This window comes from Crinia signifera, chromosome 6, assembly GCF_055691185.1.
Source record: "Crinia signifera chromosome 6, ASM5569118v1, whole genome shotgun sequence".
Taxonomy (NCBI): domain Eukaryota; kingdom Metazoa; phylum Chordata; class Amphibia; order Anura; family Myobatrachidae; genus Crinia; species Crinia signifera.
In genome coordinates, this window is record NC_139222.1 from 24042249 (window position 1) to 24060459 (window position 18211).

At 47.5% G+C, this 18211-nt stretch overlaps 1 protein-coding gene across 1 annotated transcript in view; it reads right to left on the minus strand.

Moving 5' to 3' along the window:
• Nucleotides 1-18211, minus strand: part of LOC146010151 (uncharacterized) — a 43160-nt gene that overhangs the window by 21588 nt on the left and 3361 nt on the right.

Here is an 18211-nt window from a genome sequence, read left to right on the forward strand (position 1 = left end):
TCGCCCCAGTCTATGTACAGAGCAGGATTAACAGGGGAGTGACACAGGATGTGTCTGAACCAGGGATGTGCACTGCCCACTTTTTGCATTTTGGGTTCTGATTACCTTCAGGATTTGGGTTCTGCTGGGTTTTGCCAAAACTCCCCCTCAACGTTTTGGGTTCTGATTTAAAAAAAAAAAAAAAAACATAAAAACTGCTAAAATTGCTATATATTTTTTTTTCTCCTACGCTATTATTAACCTAAATAACATTAATTTCCACTCATTTCCAGTCTATTCTGAACACCTGACAATATTGTTTTTAGAGCAAAAGGTTTCAAAGAGGCAGCTGGTTAACTATGTTGAGCCACACAATTGGGCGTCACAAACACGTAGATCATCTAGGAGTGGCACTGCAGCGTGGCAGGATGGCAGTTTTAAAAACTAGGCCCAACAAAGCACATAATGGTCAAAACAAGAGGTACAAGATGGAATTGTCCTTGGACCCTCCCACCCACCCTTATGTTGCGGAAATAGGACATGCACACTTTAACAAACCAATCATTTCAGTGACAGGGCCTACAAAACTGTGGCTGAAATGATTGGTTTGTTTGGAACCCCACACAAAAAAAATAGGATTTTAATACCTACCGGTAAATCCTTTTCTCGAAGTTCTTATGGGATACAGGGAGTCGTTCATAACGATGGGGAAAAGAGCTTATCCGAAGGAGACAGGCACATATAAAAATTTATACAGGGTGTACTGGCTCCTCCCCTCTGCTCCCCTCCCTCAAGCTTCAGTTAAGTGAACTGTGCCGAAGGAGAAGAACAATATGAGAGGAATATGTGTATATTTACCGTGGTGAGATTCATCCAGCACACCCAACATTCAACATAACAGACCACATTAGCAACCCCATAACCTGGGAAGTCTAAGGCCTAAGAACATGTCAACATGACAACTATTTTGAACTGTGTTCCAACTGGAACAATGTATAGAATTATCACCTAAGTGACAATTTACACTCGTGGACCTTTAAGGTACACTATGTAAGATTAAGTTACCTAGGTAACCTACACCCTATGTCCACCAGGAACTAGAAGGGTAGCAGAAGGACCCAGTATTGGTCCATATCTCACAAAGTGAGCAAGGCAAACCTCTGCACAGAGGCGGGTGCCCTGTATCCCATAAGAACTTCGAGAAAAGGATTTACCGGTAGGTATTAAAATCCTATTTTCTCTATCATTCTTATGGGATACAGGGAGTCGTTCATAACGATGGGGATATACCAAAGATATCAGAACGGGCGGGATTGTGCGGAACCTATTGCCGCAGCACCGCTTGCCCAAACTGAGTATCCTCAGTGGCCAGAGCATCAAACTTATAAAATTTGACAAAAGTGTGTTGGCCAGACCATGTGGCTGCTCTACACAATTGTAAGGCCGAAACTCCTCGGGCAGCCGCCCAGGATGTCCCCACGGAACGAGTAGAGTGAGCTTTCACCCCAACAGGCATAGGCAGCTTTGCTACCGCATAAGCCTGTTTATTGGTTGCACATATCCATCGTGCAATAGACTGCTTGGAAGCAGGACGTCCAATCTTCTGGGCGTCATAGAGGACGAAAAGTCCATCAGTTTTTCGAATCCTTGCTGTTCTCCTGATGTAGACACGGAGAATCCTTACTACGTCCAAGGACGTCGGCACCTCAGAATGAGGCCCACCAGCAGGAACCACAATTGGCTGGTTCACATGGAACGCAGACACCACTTTGGGCAGAAAACGCGGGTTAGTGCGTAATTCTGCCCTGTCCTCAAAGAATATCAAATAAGGACTCTTGCAAGTCAACGCCCCTAGCTCCGAGACCCTCCTAGCCGAAGCTAGGGCCAGTAAGACCACTGTCTTCCAGGTTAAATATTTCAGGTCAATTTCCTCCAAGGGCTCAAACCAGGAGGATTTAAGGAACTTCAGCACAACATCCAAGTCCCACGGTGGAGTAGGGGCCACAAAAGGAGGCTGTATATGCAATACTCCTTGCAGAAATGTCTGCACTTCAGGAATATTAGCCAGTTTCCTCTGGAAGAAAACCGATAACGCAGATACCTGCACCTTCAAAGAGCCTAGGCGTAGGCCGAGATCCAGACCAGCTTGAAGAAAGCTAAGAAATCTTTCAAGTTTGAACTCTGATGGAGAAAACTTTCCCTGTTCGCACCAACCCACATATCTTTTCCAGATATGGTGGTAATGTGCAGCTGTTACCGGTTTCCTTGCACTTGTCATAGTTCTGATGACCGAAGTGTGAAACCCCTTCTGAGTCAGGATCTGCCGTTCAACTTCCAGGCCGTCAAACGCAGCTGTTCCAAGGCCTGGAAGACGCACGGTCCTTGCATGAGTAGATCTCTTTGCAGGGGTAGGCGCCACGAGTCCCTTTGCAGACTTAGAAGTTCCGGGTACCACGTTCTTCGTGGCCAGTCTGGGGCCACCAGAATCACCTCGGTTCCGTCTCTTCTTATCTTCCTTAGCACCCGAGCCACTAGGGGGATCGGTGGGAAGACATAGACCAGGCTGTTGAACGTCCACGGTATGGAGAGGGCGTCCACTCCTTCTGCCTGAGGGTCTCTTGCCCTCGAGAAGTACCTGGATACTTTCCAGTTGTTTCTTGATGCCATCAAGTCTACCAGTGGGGTCCCCCACCGAGCCACCAGAGAATTGAATACCTGGTGGTGTAGACTCCATTCCCCGGGGTGGAGCTCGTGGCGACTGAGGAAGTCTGCTTCCCAGTTGTCCACCCCGGGTATGAAAATGGCCGAGAGCGCTTGGCAATGACTCTCTGCCCAGGACAGGATCTTTGATGCTTCCCTCATACAGGGCCTGCTCTTGGTCCCGCCCTGTCTGTTCAGGAATGCCACAGTGGTGGCGTTGTCTGATTGTATACGGACCGCCTGACCGCTGAGGAGAGGGCCCGCCTTCAGAAGTGCGTAATACACAGCACGTAACTCCAGGCTGTTGATATGGAGGCGTGTTTCCCATAGGGTCCACTTGCCCTGAAAGGACTGACCCATGGTCACTGCCCCCCATCCCGTGAGGCTTGCATCCGTGGTGACTAAGACCCAATCCTGGATGCCAATCCGACGCCCTGCCAGCAGGTTGGGCGTGTGGAGCCACCACTGTAGTGACAGTCTGGTCCGAGATGACAACGCAATACGCCGGTGCATCTGGTGGTGTGAACCGGACCACTTCCCTAGGAGATCGAGCTGGAAAATCCTGCTGTGAAACCTCCCGAATTGGAAAGCCTCGAAAGAGGCGACCATCTTTCCCAATAGGACAATGCACTGGTGCACCGTCACCTGGGGGGTCCTTAGCAAGTCTGTGACCAGCCGCTGGATGTCCAACACCTTGTCCTGTGGCAGGGACACTCTCATGAGAGCTGTGTCCATCACCATGCCCAGGAACTGGAGTCTCTGTGAAGGGATCAGAGAAGACTTTGCCAGATTCAGGAGCCAACCATGGCCCGACAGGGTCTGTATGGTAACTTGTAAGGCTGTCTGTAGTTCCTGTGGCGACCGCGCCTTTACTAACAGGTCGTCCAAGTATGGTATCACACAGATACCCTTTTTTCTTAAGACCACCATCATCTCCGCCATCACCTTGGTGAATATGCGCGGGGCTGAGGACAAGCCGAATGGCAGTGCGCGAAACTGATAATGCTCGTTTAGCAGCGCAAACCTCAGATATTTCTGATGAGGGGGCCATATTGGGATGTGAAGGTAGGCGTCCTTCACATCTAAGGACGCCAAGAACTCCCCCTCCTCCAGTGCCGCTATCACGGCCCGCAAGGACTCCATCTTGAATTTGGTTACTTTCAAGAAGGGATTCAGGGATTTTAAGTTCAGAATTGGGCGTACTGACCCGTCCGGTTTCGGAACTACAAATAGGTTCGAGTAATAACCCTGCCCCCTCTCTAGGGGAGGGACCCTGGTTATTACCTTGGCCTGTACCAGCTTTTGGATTGCTTGCTGCAACACCACTTTGTCCTCTGGGGACGCTGGGAGGCCTGATTTGAAGAACCTCTGAGGTGGCTGAACTGCAAACTCCAGCTTGTAGCCGTGCGTAATAAGAGCCTGCACCCAAGAATTGAGGCACGAGGCTTCCCAAACCTGGCCGAAGAACGCCAGTCTGGCTCCCACCTCTGCCGGAGCTAATGGTGGAGCCCCACCGTCATGCTGCTGGTTTCCCTGCAGCTGCCCCGGATGGCCGCTCTGCGGTGGCTGAAGCGGATGGCTTCCTGAATTTACCACGGGAGCCTCTAGCAGCGTTTGAACCACCCCTGGCTTTAGGGCGGAATTTACTTGCCCGAAAGGACTGCTGGGAGTGAGCCTGAAAAGGACGCTTCGGCGCCTGTGGAGTGGATGGTAGGAAAGTGGACTTTCCCGCCGTGGCTTTAGAGATTAAATCGTCTAAATCACTCCCAAATAACCTGCCACCTGTGAAGGGGAGGCTTTCTACACTCCTTTTGGAGTCAGCGTCAGCTACCCACTGCCGGAGCCAGAGGGACCTGCGCCCTGACACTGCCATGGCTGAGTTACGGCCGTTAATGGCTCCTAACTCCTTCTGCGCTTCACACAGAACTTTAGCAGTGTCCTGAATATGGTGTAATTTCTCAGACACCTGTGCTACTGTCATGTCGCCCAGAAGACCTTCCTGGATCTGGGAGGCCCACGTGTATATGGACTTGGCCATATAGCAACTAGCTAATACAGGACGCTGACATGCGCCACTAGCAGTAAAAATGGACTTCAAAGTGTTTTCAACCTTTCTGTCCGTGGTGTCTTTTAATGAAGACGACCCTGGTACTGGGAGTACCATCTTTTTGGCTAAGCGAGACACAGAAGAATCAACCTCTGGTGGCTCCTCCCACACCTTACGTCCCTCAGGATCAAAGGGAAACGTGGACTTAAACTTTTTAGCCACTTTAAACCTCATTTCTGGGTTATTCCACGCTGACTTGAATGTACTTTCCAGGTCAGCCTGCTCAGGGAAAACTACCTGTTGCTTTTTCTGAGTAGCAAAGAAGGCATCCCCTGCTGTGGATTCAGCCAAGGGAAGGTCCAACACCTCCCTGATTGCCATAATCAATGGCTCTGTGCCCCGCAGTAGTGACTGTGAAGCATCAGGCTCGTCATCACCTGCGTCTGCATCCTCCACATCATCATCATCATCCCCATCGTCAGCCCCGGAATCAGGGGTTTGAGAGGGGGCCTTTCTCTTACGAGTATCCCCAGGGGCTTACCTGCGTTTTATACTGAGACTGACATTGGGGAATGTCCAAATCCTCTTCGGTAACTGCCCTGGACAAAACAGGAACTGTACCCTGTCTCAGTGTAGGCAGGGGGTTACGCGGTCCCTGTGCAGGGCACCGCCATACCGCCGCCATCTTGCCGCACAATAACCCGGGGACCCCACGGCGGGGGACCCCGGGGTAATACTCACCACTGACGTCTTCAGACTGGACTAGGGGTGTGCGGCGTGCCAGGGGTGTGCGCGCTGCAGCGCAATGCCCACGGTAACATCACCCACTCAGGACGGTGGTCCTGTGGCAGGGACAGCTCGGTACCTTGAAGTGGCCAGCAGCTGAACCCTTCCCCTAGTCTCCCACGACGCAGGACTGCTGTTAAGTCCAAACAGCAGCCCCAAAATAATAAAGAAAATAAAACAGAAGAAAAACTCTCTGGAGCTCTTCCTGATGCGTGCTTCTCCTGAGGCACAGTTCTCAAACTGAAGCTAGAGGGAGGGGAGCAGAGGGGAGGAGCCAGTACACCCTGTATAAATTTTTATATGTGCCTGTCTCCTTCGGATAAGCTCTTTTCCCCATCGTTATGAACGACTCCCTGTATCCCATAAGAATGATAGAGAAAAGCAATTTATCTCTCCCTGTATAAACTGGATCTACAGAGACAAGATGTCTTCATCACTCATCATCCTCCTCCTCCTCCGATTCCTCGCCCCCTTCAGTGTGTACTTCCTCATCCTCACAGATTATCAATTCGTCCCCGCTGGACTCCACAATCACAGGTCCTGTTATAATCTCTGGAGGCAATTGCTGGTCTTCATTGAAGAATTCATGGTACTCTTTACCTAGCACGGCGCCCATCGCGGCCATCAAATGCACTAAAAAACGGGTGCGACGCGATGCCCGCGATTTCCCATAGGGAACAATGTTAAAAGTGTGATTGGACGCGATTTTACTGTTCAATGCCTCAATGCCCGCGATTTTTCCATAGGAAACAATGTTAAATGGGCCACAGAGCCCAAATAGTCCCCCTGAAGTCTGAAATGGCCCCCACAATTGTTAACGCCACCCCACGATCAACGTGAACCCGAAGCATGGCGAGTGCAGCGAGCCCGCGAGGGGCGGCGGTACGCTTCCTCTGACCTTTTCATACCCCCACTATCCACGTCGGCGTGGAGTTGAGAATAGAATAGTGTGGCGAGCGCAGCGAGCCACCGAGCTCGAAGCATGGCGAGCGCAGCGAGCCCCGCGAGGGGACGCGGATACCTTCACAGGTAAACGCGTCCCTTCGCGGGCTTCACAGGTATCCGCTGCGCTCGCCACGCTTCGGGCTCGGTGGCTCGCTGCGCTCGCCACACTATTCTATTCTCAACTCCACGCCGACGTGGATAGTGGGGGTATGAAAAGGTCGGAGGACGCGTACCGCCGCCGCTCGCTACGCTTCGGGTTCACGTTGATCGTGGGGTGGCGTTAACAATTGTGGGGGCCATTTAAGACTTCAGGGGGACTATTAGGGCTCTGTGGCCCATTTAACATTGTTTCCTATGGAAAAATCGCGGGCATTGAGGCATTGAACACTAAAATTGCGTCCAATCACACTTTTAACATTGATCCCTATGGGAAATCGCGGGCATCGCGTCGCACCCGTTTTTTTTAGTGCATGCGATGGCCGCAATTTTTTACCCCCGATGACCGCGATGGACATCGTGGGCGCCGTTCTAGGTAAAGAGTACCGAATTCATTTTTATGAACATCATCTTCTCCACATTTTGGGGAAGCAACCTCCTTCGCCGCTCACTGACCAGGTTCCCCGCTGCACTAAAAACTCTTTCGGAGTACACACTGGAGGGGGGACAACTCAGGTAAAATAGAGCCAGCTTGTACAAACTGCCTTTTTTTCCTGCCAGTAGAGGTAAGGATGTCTGACATGTCTACTTGGATGCTGTCACCAAAGTAATCCTCCACCATTTTTTCAATGATGACAGCATCCAATGCAGCAACAGCAGACATGTGAGCAATCGTTGCCAGCTCCTTTAGTCCAGATCAGATGTCCAAACCCCCTCCTACCTGCCCTGCATCCCCGCCAGTGGGACATCGCAGCTGTTTCCTTGAAGGCACAGGTGTGGGAGACAATGAAGGAGGAGCTGTGGCCGTGTCTCCTGACCAGCAGATCTTTGCACCTCTGTAGACTTGTGTCCGCCGGAAACAGAGACACAACATACGCTTTAAACCGAGGATCGAGCACGGTCTGTATCAGACTGACCACCCTTGTATCCTGGCAAAGCATATGGAGGGATTCATCCACAAGAGCTACATGCTTTGCAGAATCTATCAGATGTTCGGATTCCTTGTTTGTGCTCTATGGGTTCCACAAAAGAGGATGGCCTGCTCACAAGCAGACCTTGGCTCGCTGGATTAGGATGGTCATTATGCAGACCTATGAGAAGGCTAAACTACCGTCACTTTCTGCACTCTCAACCTGGTCATTTGGTCCTTCGTGGGCTGCTCGGCATGGTGACCCAGGAACCCTGAAGAAGTAAACGGTAGTTGAATCCCTTTCTTCGAGGTTCCTGGGCCCACAGGGCGCCCACCCTAGTACGCCTGATCATTTCTGGGGCAGGTAACCTTGGTCATTGGTCCTTTTCCCTCTTGAATGTATACCATGCCTGTATTCTGCCCTTCTCCACTTCCTGCTGGGACTTGTTAACTAAACTGCGTGACCTAGCATGGAGGCGGGGTTATAGGGGGGGGAGCCAGGCATTATGGGAAGCTGACAGCTTCAACCCAAATGTTATCCATGTGGGACCAGGAACCCTGAAGAAATGGAGTTAACTGAAGGTAGGTTTTACCATAACTCCCGCTTTTCCTGTGCTTTGTTCTGGTAGCGCCTGTGCATCGTTATATTAGCGCCTGTGCTTTGTTATAGTCATGTCTGTGCTCTGTTATAGTCGCACCTGTGCTCTGTTATAGTCGCGCCTGTGCTCTGTTATAGTCGCGCCTGTGCTCTGTTAGTCACATCTGTGCTCTGTTATAGACACGCCAGTGCTCTGTTATAGTCGCGCCTGTGCATTGTTATAGTCGCGCCTGTGCTCTGTTATAGTCGCGCCTGTGCTCTGTTATAGTCGCGCCTGTGCTCTGTTATAGTCGCGCCTGTGCTCTGTCATAGTCGTACCTTTGCTTTGTTATAGTAGCGCCTGTGCTTTGTTATAGTCTCGCCTGTGCTCTGTTATAGTCGCGCCTGTGCTCTGTTATAGTCGCGCCTGTGCTTTGTTATAGTCGCGCCTGTGCTCTGTTATAGTCGCGCCTGTGCTCTGTCATAGTCGTACCTTTGCTTTGTTATAGTAGCGCCTGTGCTTTGTTATAGTCTCGCCTGTGCTCTGTTATAGTCGCGCCTGTGCTTTGTTATAGTCTCGCCTGTGCTCTGTTATAGTCGCGCCTGTGCTCTGTTATAGTCGCGCCTGTGCTTTGTTATAGTCGCATAGCACAAACAGGGAAAGAAAGTATAATGTAGGTGCACTGAAAGTCCTTTAATGTTATATAAAATTTAACTTTTATTGATTTTGCAATAAAATTTGGTGAAATATTAAAAATTAGAAAGAAATAAAGATCAGAAATAAGATTAAAATAAGATGGCCACTGCTCAACTCTGTTCTGTATTTGCAGGGTTAAAATATCCCTGTATATTCCTTATTTGTCCTGTTTAGGATACTAGGGGTGAAATGTAATAGGATGAGAGATTCAGAAAGTGAGAGATTTGGTAAGAAAGCTCCAGTTTTTTTAAAGCAGCAATCATTTACACTGCAAAGGCAAACTGGTTTTGCAGTGTAAATGATTGCCGCTTTAAAAAAACTGGAGCTTTCTTACCAAATCTCTCACTTTCTGAATCTCTCATCCTATTACATTTCACCCCAGGTCTCAGATAATTTATCTGTGATATGTGTTATTTTGTAGTGTATCGTTGCGATAAACAGGTGACAGTATTTACAATTTCCAATCACTGTCACTATTTTGCAGTGTATCGTTGCGATAAACAGGTGACAGTATTTATAGTTTACAATAACTGTCACTTGGGCTTAAATAACCCTCAAATAGGTTTTTTGTTGCTTCAGTTCGTTGTGATTCGGATGTGTTTTAACTTATGTTATATTAACCGTGATATTTCACTGGTATTATATAATTATATGCAGATATAATTTAGCAGGGCAGTTCAGTGAGAAGACATCTGTCATTATATGTGCATTTATACTGTCTGGTGATTGGACAGTGTGTACTAGTACCACCAATCGTCCAATTACTGATTTATATAAAGCTTCTGAATATATACACCGTCCTGTGTTTTAGATTATTGAGGACAAGATATTCTAACTTGTACCAAGGAGAACACTGTTTGGGCTAAGGGAGATTAGATTTATCCGCTGCTCAGTACTTTTCAGCATTTACCCCACTTCAATCAGTGTTTTTATGTATATCTGCCACTGATTTTAGGACAGTGCTTTTTTAGAGAACTCTCCAATATTTCTGTTTCAAAAAGCTGTTCAGATTCCACATCAATGGCTACTGCTGAGTTAAGGGATATCAATTTATCAGCCAGTTAATCTTAATTAGCTGTTACCCCATTCAAGCAGTATTTAAGTGTGTGAAGCTGTTATATAACAGAGTTATTTAATGCTGTTGAGCTAAGGGACATATAATATAGCACTTTATATTTATCAGCTATTACCCCACTCAAAACAGCATCTTTGTGTAATTATCACTTCTTTATTGGACAGTGTGTATAGAAACCACCAATCCTCCAATCTCTGCTTTTGTCAGAATTTGTGCACACAAGATAAAGATGTTTTAATAGCTGGGTTTGCACATCAGTGTACTGTTATCAGGGATTGAACAGTTTATAGCCTCTTCACTTTTGCTCGGCTACGGTCCCATACATAACATTATTACTTGTGTAATTGCCTTGATTTATTGGACAGTGTGTATACATCAAGTCTGCCAATCATCCAATCTATGTTATTCCCACATTTCTAATATGTTTTTGTTATAACACATAGATTCAAATTCACTGTGAGAAATAGTTGGTGTATCGGCTTCACTGAAAAACGTTATTATAGACCTGCTACAAATGCGGTTTTGGTCTGATATGCCGGCTTCCACCCCTGCTTGTTCCAAAGCTTTTAAATGACTGCCGTTTGGATACTCTTACATCTCTGTCCGTTAATACGGACTTGCAGCGGCTCTTATTGTCCGTACTATGAGTTCTTAGTGGCGGCTATGTAATGTGCCGTTCACTTGCTCCAGGGATACAGCATGCTTGTACTTTTAGCATCAACCGGCTATCAGATTATTTAATACGGGCAACTATCGTCCCGTACTATGCCTCCAATATCTGCCTGCCTGTATATTACTGTCTATATCTGCATATTTCTAACACATATTTCCAACAAACATTTAATACACATTTAGGAACATTTTAACAGAGGAGCTGTGGTCATTAATAGTTAATTGTTATAGTCGCGCCTGTGCTCTGTTATAGTCATGTCTGTGCTTTGTTATAGTCGCGTCCGTGCTTTGTTATAGTCGCGCCTGTGCTCTGTTATAGTGCTTTGTTATAGTCGCGTCCGTGCTTTGTTATAGTCGCGCCTGTGCTCTGTTATAGTCATGTCTGTGCTTTGTTATAGTCGCGTCCGTGCTTTGTTATAGTCGCGCCTGTGCTCTGTTATAGTCATGTCTGTGCTTTGTTATAGTCGCGTCCGTGCTTTGTTATAGTCGCGTCCGTGCTTTGTTATAGTCGCGCCTGTGCTCTGTTATAGTGCTTTGTTATAGTCGCGTCCGTGCTTTGTTATAGTAGCGCCTGTGCTCTGTTATAGTGCTTTGTTATAGTCGCGTCCGTGCTTTGTTATAGTCGCGTCCGTGCTTTGTTATAGTCGCGCCTGTGCTCTGTTATAGTGCTTTGTTATAGTCGCGTCCGTGCTTTGTTATAGTAGCGCCTGTGCTCTGTTATAGTGCTTTGTTATAGTAGCGCCTGTGCTTTGTTATAGTCATGTCTGTGCTTTGTTATAGTGCTTTGATATAGTAGCGCCTGTGCTTTGTTATAGTCGCGTCCGTGCTTTGTTATAGTAGCGCCTGTGCTCTGTTATAGTCATGTCTGTGCTTTGTTATAGTCGCGTCCGTGCTTTGTTATAGTGCTTTGTTATAGTAGCGCCTGTGCTTTGTTATAGTCATGTCTGTGCTTTGTTATAGTGCTTTGTTATAGTAGCGCCTGTGCTCTGTTATAGTCGCGTCCGTGCTTTGTTATAGTAGCACCTGTGCTTTGTTATAGTCGCGCCTGTGCTTTGTTATAGTCGCGTCCGTGCTTTGTTATAGTCGCGCCTGTGCTCTGTTATAGTCGCGCCCGTGCTTTGTTATAGTCGCGCCTGTGCTCTGTTATAGTAGCACCTGTGCTTTGTTATAGTCGCGCCTGTGCTTTGTTATAGTCGCGTCCGTGCTTTGTTATAGTCGCGCCTGTGCTCTGTTATAGTCGCGCCTGTGCTCTGTTATAGTCGCGCCTGTGCTCTGTTATAGTCGCGTCCGTGCTTTGTTATAGTCGCGCCTGTGCTCTGTTATAGTCGCGCCTGTGCTCTGTTATAGTCGCGTCCGTGCTTTGTTATAGTCGCGCCTGTGCTTTGTTATAGTCGCGTCTGTGCTCTGTTATAGTAGCACCTGTGCTTTGTTATAGTCGCGCCTGTGCTCTGTTATAGTAGCGCCTGTGCTTTGTTATAGTCGCGTCCGTGCTTTGTTATAGTCGCGCCTGTGCTTTGTTATAGTCGCGTCCGTGCTTTGTTATAGTCGCGTCCGTGCTTTGTTATAGTCGCGCCTGTGCTCTGTTATAGTCGCGCCTGTGCTCTGTTATAGTCGCGTCCGTGCTTTGTTATAGTGCTTTGATATAGTAGCGTTTGTGCTTTGTTATAGTCGCGTCCGTGCTTTGTTATAGTGCTTTGATATAGTAGCGTTTGTGCTTTGTTATAGTCGCGTCCGTGCTTTGTTATAGTAGCACCTGTGCTTTGTTATAGTCGCGTCCGTGCTTTGTTATAGTCGCGTCCGTGCTTTGTTATAGTCGCGCCTGTGCTCTGTTATAGTCGCGTCTGTGCTTTGTTATAGTGCTTTGATATAGTAGCGTTTGTGCTTTGTTATAGTAGCACCTGTGCTTTGTTATAGTCGCGCCTGTGCTTTGTTATAGTCGCGCCTGTGCTCTGTTATAGTCGCGTCCGTGCTTTGTTATAGTGCTTTGATATAGTAGCGTTTGTGCTTTGTTATAGTCGCGTCCGTGCTTTGTTATAGTGCTTTGATATAGTAGCGTTTGTGCTTTGTTATAGTCGCGTCCGTGCTTTGTTATAGTAGCACCTGTGCTTTGTTATAGTCGCATCCGTGCTTTGTTATAGTCGCGCCTGTGCTCTGTTATAGTCGCGCCTGTGCTCTGTTATAGTCGCGTCCGTGCTTTGTTATAGTGCTTTGATATAGTAGCGTTTGTGCTTTGTTATAGTCGTGCCTGTGCTTTGTTACAGTAGCGGCTGTATTGTTGGCATTCTGCCCAGAAATTCAATATTGATACATTTTATTCAAGAAGCTGTGATGGTTTTATTTCACATACAATGTATCAGTAATGAAGTCAGAGTGATACTCTTGTATTGAATATTAATTCCTTTAAATATCTAATAAAGGGAAGTGAGTTCTTAATGTGTCATTATTTCACAGCTTCTGTGTTTTTATTTTGATGAGGAAACCAAACGTAACACTATAAAGAGGGTATATACAGTAAGGATCAGACTAGATTGTAAGCTCCTCGAGCAGGGCCCTCTTCCCTCCTGTTGTCAAAGCCCTGTTCTCCTCACATCTCACTCACAGCTCTCCTATACTCAAACACTCAGTGACCATCTTTGTCCACATACTCCTCTCCACCATTGGCCACAGGCCTCTAGTATTACGCAGATTGAGTCCTCACTACTTATATTTAAGCTGTAATGTGTATTGAACTGTGGCGCTCTTTATTTGTACTCTACTTTTGTTATTTATTCAATGTAATGCTAAGTTTTGTCTCCCTGTATTGTTCCTTTGTACGGCGCTGCAAAACACTTGTGACGCCCTATAAATAAAATAAAAATAATAAGACTACAGCCAATGCATGATAGATCTGGATAGCATTATACAGCAGAAAAAGCGAGGATAGCTTGCAAAGCAGATTGTACTTCATATACCACGACTATACACGACTATAACAAAGCACAGACACGACTATAGCAACGTGCAGACACGACTATAGCAACGCGCCGACACGACTATAACATAGCGCCGACACGACTATAGCAAGGCGCAGACACGACGATAGCAACGCACCGACACGACTATAACATAGCGCCGACACGACTATAGCAAGGCGCAGACACGACGATAGCAATGCACCGACACGACTATAACATAGCGCCGACACGACTATAACATAGCGCAGACACGACTATAACAAAGCGCAGACACACTATAACAAAGCGCAGACACGACTATAACATAGCGCCGACACGAATATAACAAAACACAGACACGACTATAACATAGCACAGACACTGAATTATTACTGTAGATATAAGTGATGTCAGTGACACTCACAGATCCCCTCACCTCCCCAGTCACGTCCTTGTATTATTACTATAGATATAAGTGATGTCACAGTGACACTCCCAGATCCCCTCACCTCCCCAGTCACGTCCCTGTATTATTACTATAGGTATAAGTGATGTCACAGTGACACTCCCAGATCCCCTCACCTCCCCAGTCACGTCCTTGTATTATTACTATAGATATAAGTGATGTCACAGTGACACTCCCAGATCCCCTCACCTCCCCAGTCACGTCCCTGTATTATTACTATAGATATAAGTGATGTCACAGTGACACTCCCAGATCCCCTCACCTCCCCAGTCACGTCCCTGTATTATTACTATAGCTATAAGTGATGTCACAGTGACACTCCCAGATCCCCTCACCTCCCCAGTCACGTCCCTGTATTATTACTATAGATATAGGTGATGTCACAGTGACACTCCCAGACCCCCTCACCTCCCCAGTCACGTCCCTGTATTATTACTATAGATATAAGTGATGTCACAGTGACACTCCCAGATCCCCTCACCTCCCCAGTCACGTCCCTGTATTATTACTATAGATATAAGTGATGTCAGTGACACTCACAGATCCCCTCACCTCCCCAGTCACGTCCTTGTATTATTACTATAGATATAAGTGATGTCACAGTGACACTCCCAGATCCCCTCACCTCCCCAGTCACGTCCCTGTATTATTACTATAGATATAAGTGATGTCAGTGACACTCACAGATCCCCTCACCTCCCCAGTCACGTCCCTGTATTATTACTATAGATATAAGTGATGTCACAGTGACACTCCCAGATCCCCTCACCTCCCCAGTCACGTCCCTGTATTATTACTATAGATATAAGTGATGTCACTGTGACGCTCCCAGAACCCCTCACCTCCCCAGCCATGTCCCTGTATTATTACTATAGATATAAGTGATGTCACAGTGACGCTCTCAGATCACCGCACCTCCCCAGTCATGTCCCTGTATTATTACTATAGATATAAGTGATGTTACAGTGACGCTCCCAGATCCCCTCACCTTCCCGGTCACGTCCCCGTATTATTACTATAGATATAAGTGATGTCACGGTGACACTCCCAGATCCCCTCACCTCCCCGGTCACGTCCCCGTATTATTACTATAGATATAAGTGATGTCACGGTGACACTCCCAGATCCCCTCACCTCCCCAGTCACGTCCCTGTATTATTACTATAGATATAAGTGATGTCACAGTGACACTCCCAGTTCCCCTCACCTCCCCAGTCACGTCCCTGTATTATTACTATAGATATAAGTGATGTCACAGTGACACTCCCAGATCCCCTCACCTCCCCAGTCACGTCCCTGTATTATTACTATAGATATAAGTGATGTCACTGTGACGCTCCCAGATCCCCTCACCTCCCCAGTCACGTCCCTGTATTATTACTATAGATATATGTGACGTCACAGTGACACTCCCAGATCCGCTCACCTCCCCGGTCACGTCCCTGTATTATTACTATAGATATAAGTGATGTCAGTGACACTCACAGATCCCCTCACCTCCCCAGTCACGTCCCTGTATTATTACTATAGATATAGGGGATGTCACAGTGACGCTCCCAGATCCCCTCACCTCCCCGGTCACGTCCCTGTATTATTACTATAGACATAAGTGATGTCATAGTGACGCTCCCAGATCCCCTCACCTCCCCAGTGACGTCCCTGTATTATTACTATAGGTATAAGTGGTGTCACAGTGACGCTCCCAGATCCCCTCACCTCCCCGGTCACGTCCCTGTATTATTACTATAGATATAAGTGGTGTCACAGTGACGCTCCCAGATCCCCTCACCTCCCCGGTCACGTCCCTGTATTATTACTATAGATATAAGTGATGTCACAGTGACGCTCCCAGATCCCCTCACCTCCCCAGTCACGTCCCTGTATTATTACTATAGATATAAGTGATGTCACTGTGACGCTCCCAGAACCCCTCACCTCCCCAGCCATGTCCCTGTATTATTACTATAGATATAAGTGATGTCACAGTGACGCTCTCAGATCACCTCACCTCCCCGGTCATGTCCCTGTATTATTACTATAGATATAAGTGATGTTACGGTGACGCTCCCAGATCCCCTCACCTCCCCGGTCACGTCCCCGTATTATTACTATAGATATAAGTGATGTCTTGGTGACACTCCCAGATCCCCTCACCTCCCCAGTCACGTCCCTGTATTATTACTATAGATATAAGTAATGTCACAGTGACACTCCCAGATCCCCTCACCTCCCTGTATTATTACTATAGATATAAGTGACGTCACAGTGACGCTCCCAGATCCCCTCACCTCCCCAGTCACGATCCTGTAATATTACTCTAGATATAGGGGATGTCACAGTGACACTCCCAGATCCCCTCACCTCCCCAGTCACGTCCCTGTATTATTACTATAGATATAAGTGATGTCACAGTGACACTCCCAGATCCCCTCACCTCCCCAGTCACGTCCCTGTATTATTACTATAGATATAAGTGACGTCACAGTGACGCTCCCAGATCCCCTCACCTCCCCAGTCACGATCCTGTAATATTACTATAGATATAGGGGATGTCACAGTGACACTCCCAGATCCCCTCACCTCCCCAGTCACGTCCCTGTATTATTACTATAGATATAAGTGATGTCACAGTGACGCTCCCAGATCCCCTCACCTCCCCAGTCACGTCCCTGTATTATTACTATAGATATAAGTGACGTCACAGTGACGCTCCCAGATCCCCTCACCTCCCCAGTCACGATCCTGTAATATTACTATAGATATAGGGGATGTCACAGTGACACTCCCAGATCCCCTCACCTCCCCAGTCACGTCCCTGTATTATTACTATAGATATAAGTGATGTCACAGTGACACTCCCAGATCCCCTCACCTCCCCAGTCACGTCCCTGTATTATTACTATAGATATAAGTGACGTCACAGTGACGCTCCCAGATCCCCTCACCTCCCCAGTCACGATCCTGTAATATTACTATAGATATAGGGGATGTCACAGTGACACTCCCAGATCCCCTCACCTCCCCAGTCACGTCCCTGTATTATTACTATAGATATAAGTGACGTCACAGTGACGCTCCCAGATCCCCTCACCTCCCCAGTCACGTCCCTGTATTATTACTATAGATATAAGTGATGTCACAGTGACACTCCCAGATCCCCTCACCTCCCCAGTCACGTCCCTGTATTATTACTATAGATATAAGTGACGTCACAGTGACGCTCCCAGATCCCCTCACCTCCCCAGTCACGATCCTGTAATATTACTATAGATATAGGGGATGTCACAGTGACACTCCCAGATCCCCTCACCTCCCCAGTCACGTCCCTGTATTATTACTATAGATATAAGTGATGTCACTGTGACGCTCCCAGATCCCCTCACCTCCCCAGTCACGTCCCTGTATTATTACTATAGATATAGGGGATGTCACAGTGACGCTCCCAGATCCCCTCACCTCCCCGGTCACGTCCCTGTATTATTACTATAGATATAAGTGACGTCACAGTGACGCTCCCAGATCCCCTCACCTCCCCAGTCACGATCCTGTAATATTACTATAGATATAGGGGATGTCACAGTGACACTCCCAGATCCCCTCACCTCCCCAGTCACGTCCCTGTATTATTACTATAGATATAAGTGATGTCACAGTGACGCTCCCAGATCCCCTCACCTCCCTGTATTATTACTACAGATATAAGTGATGTCACTGTGACGCTCCCAGATCCCCTCACCTCCCCAGTCACGTCCCTGTATTATTACTATAGATATAGGGGATGTCACAGTGACGCTCCCAGATCCCCTCACCTCCCCAGTCACGTCCCTGTATTATTACTATAGATATATGTGAGGTCACAGTGACACTCCCAGATCCCCTCACCTCCCCAGTCACGTCCCTGTATTATTACTATAGATATAAGTGATGTCAGTGACACTCACAGATCCCCTCACCTCCCCGGTCACGTCCCTGTATTATTACTATAGATATAGGGGATGTCACAGTGACGCTCCCAGATCCCCTCACCTCCCCGGTCACGTCCCTGTATTATTACTATAGACATAAGTGATGTCATAGTGACGCTCCCAGATCCCCTCACCTCCCCAGTGACGTCCCTGTATTATTACTATAGGTATAAGTGGTGTCACAGTGACGCTCCCAGATCCCCTCACCTCCCCGGTCACGTCCCTGTATTATTACTATAGATATAAGTGGTGTCACAGTGACGCTCCCAGATCCCCTCACCTCCCCGGTCACGTCCCTGTATT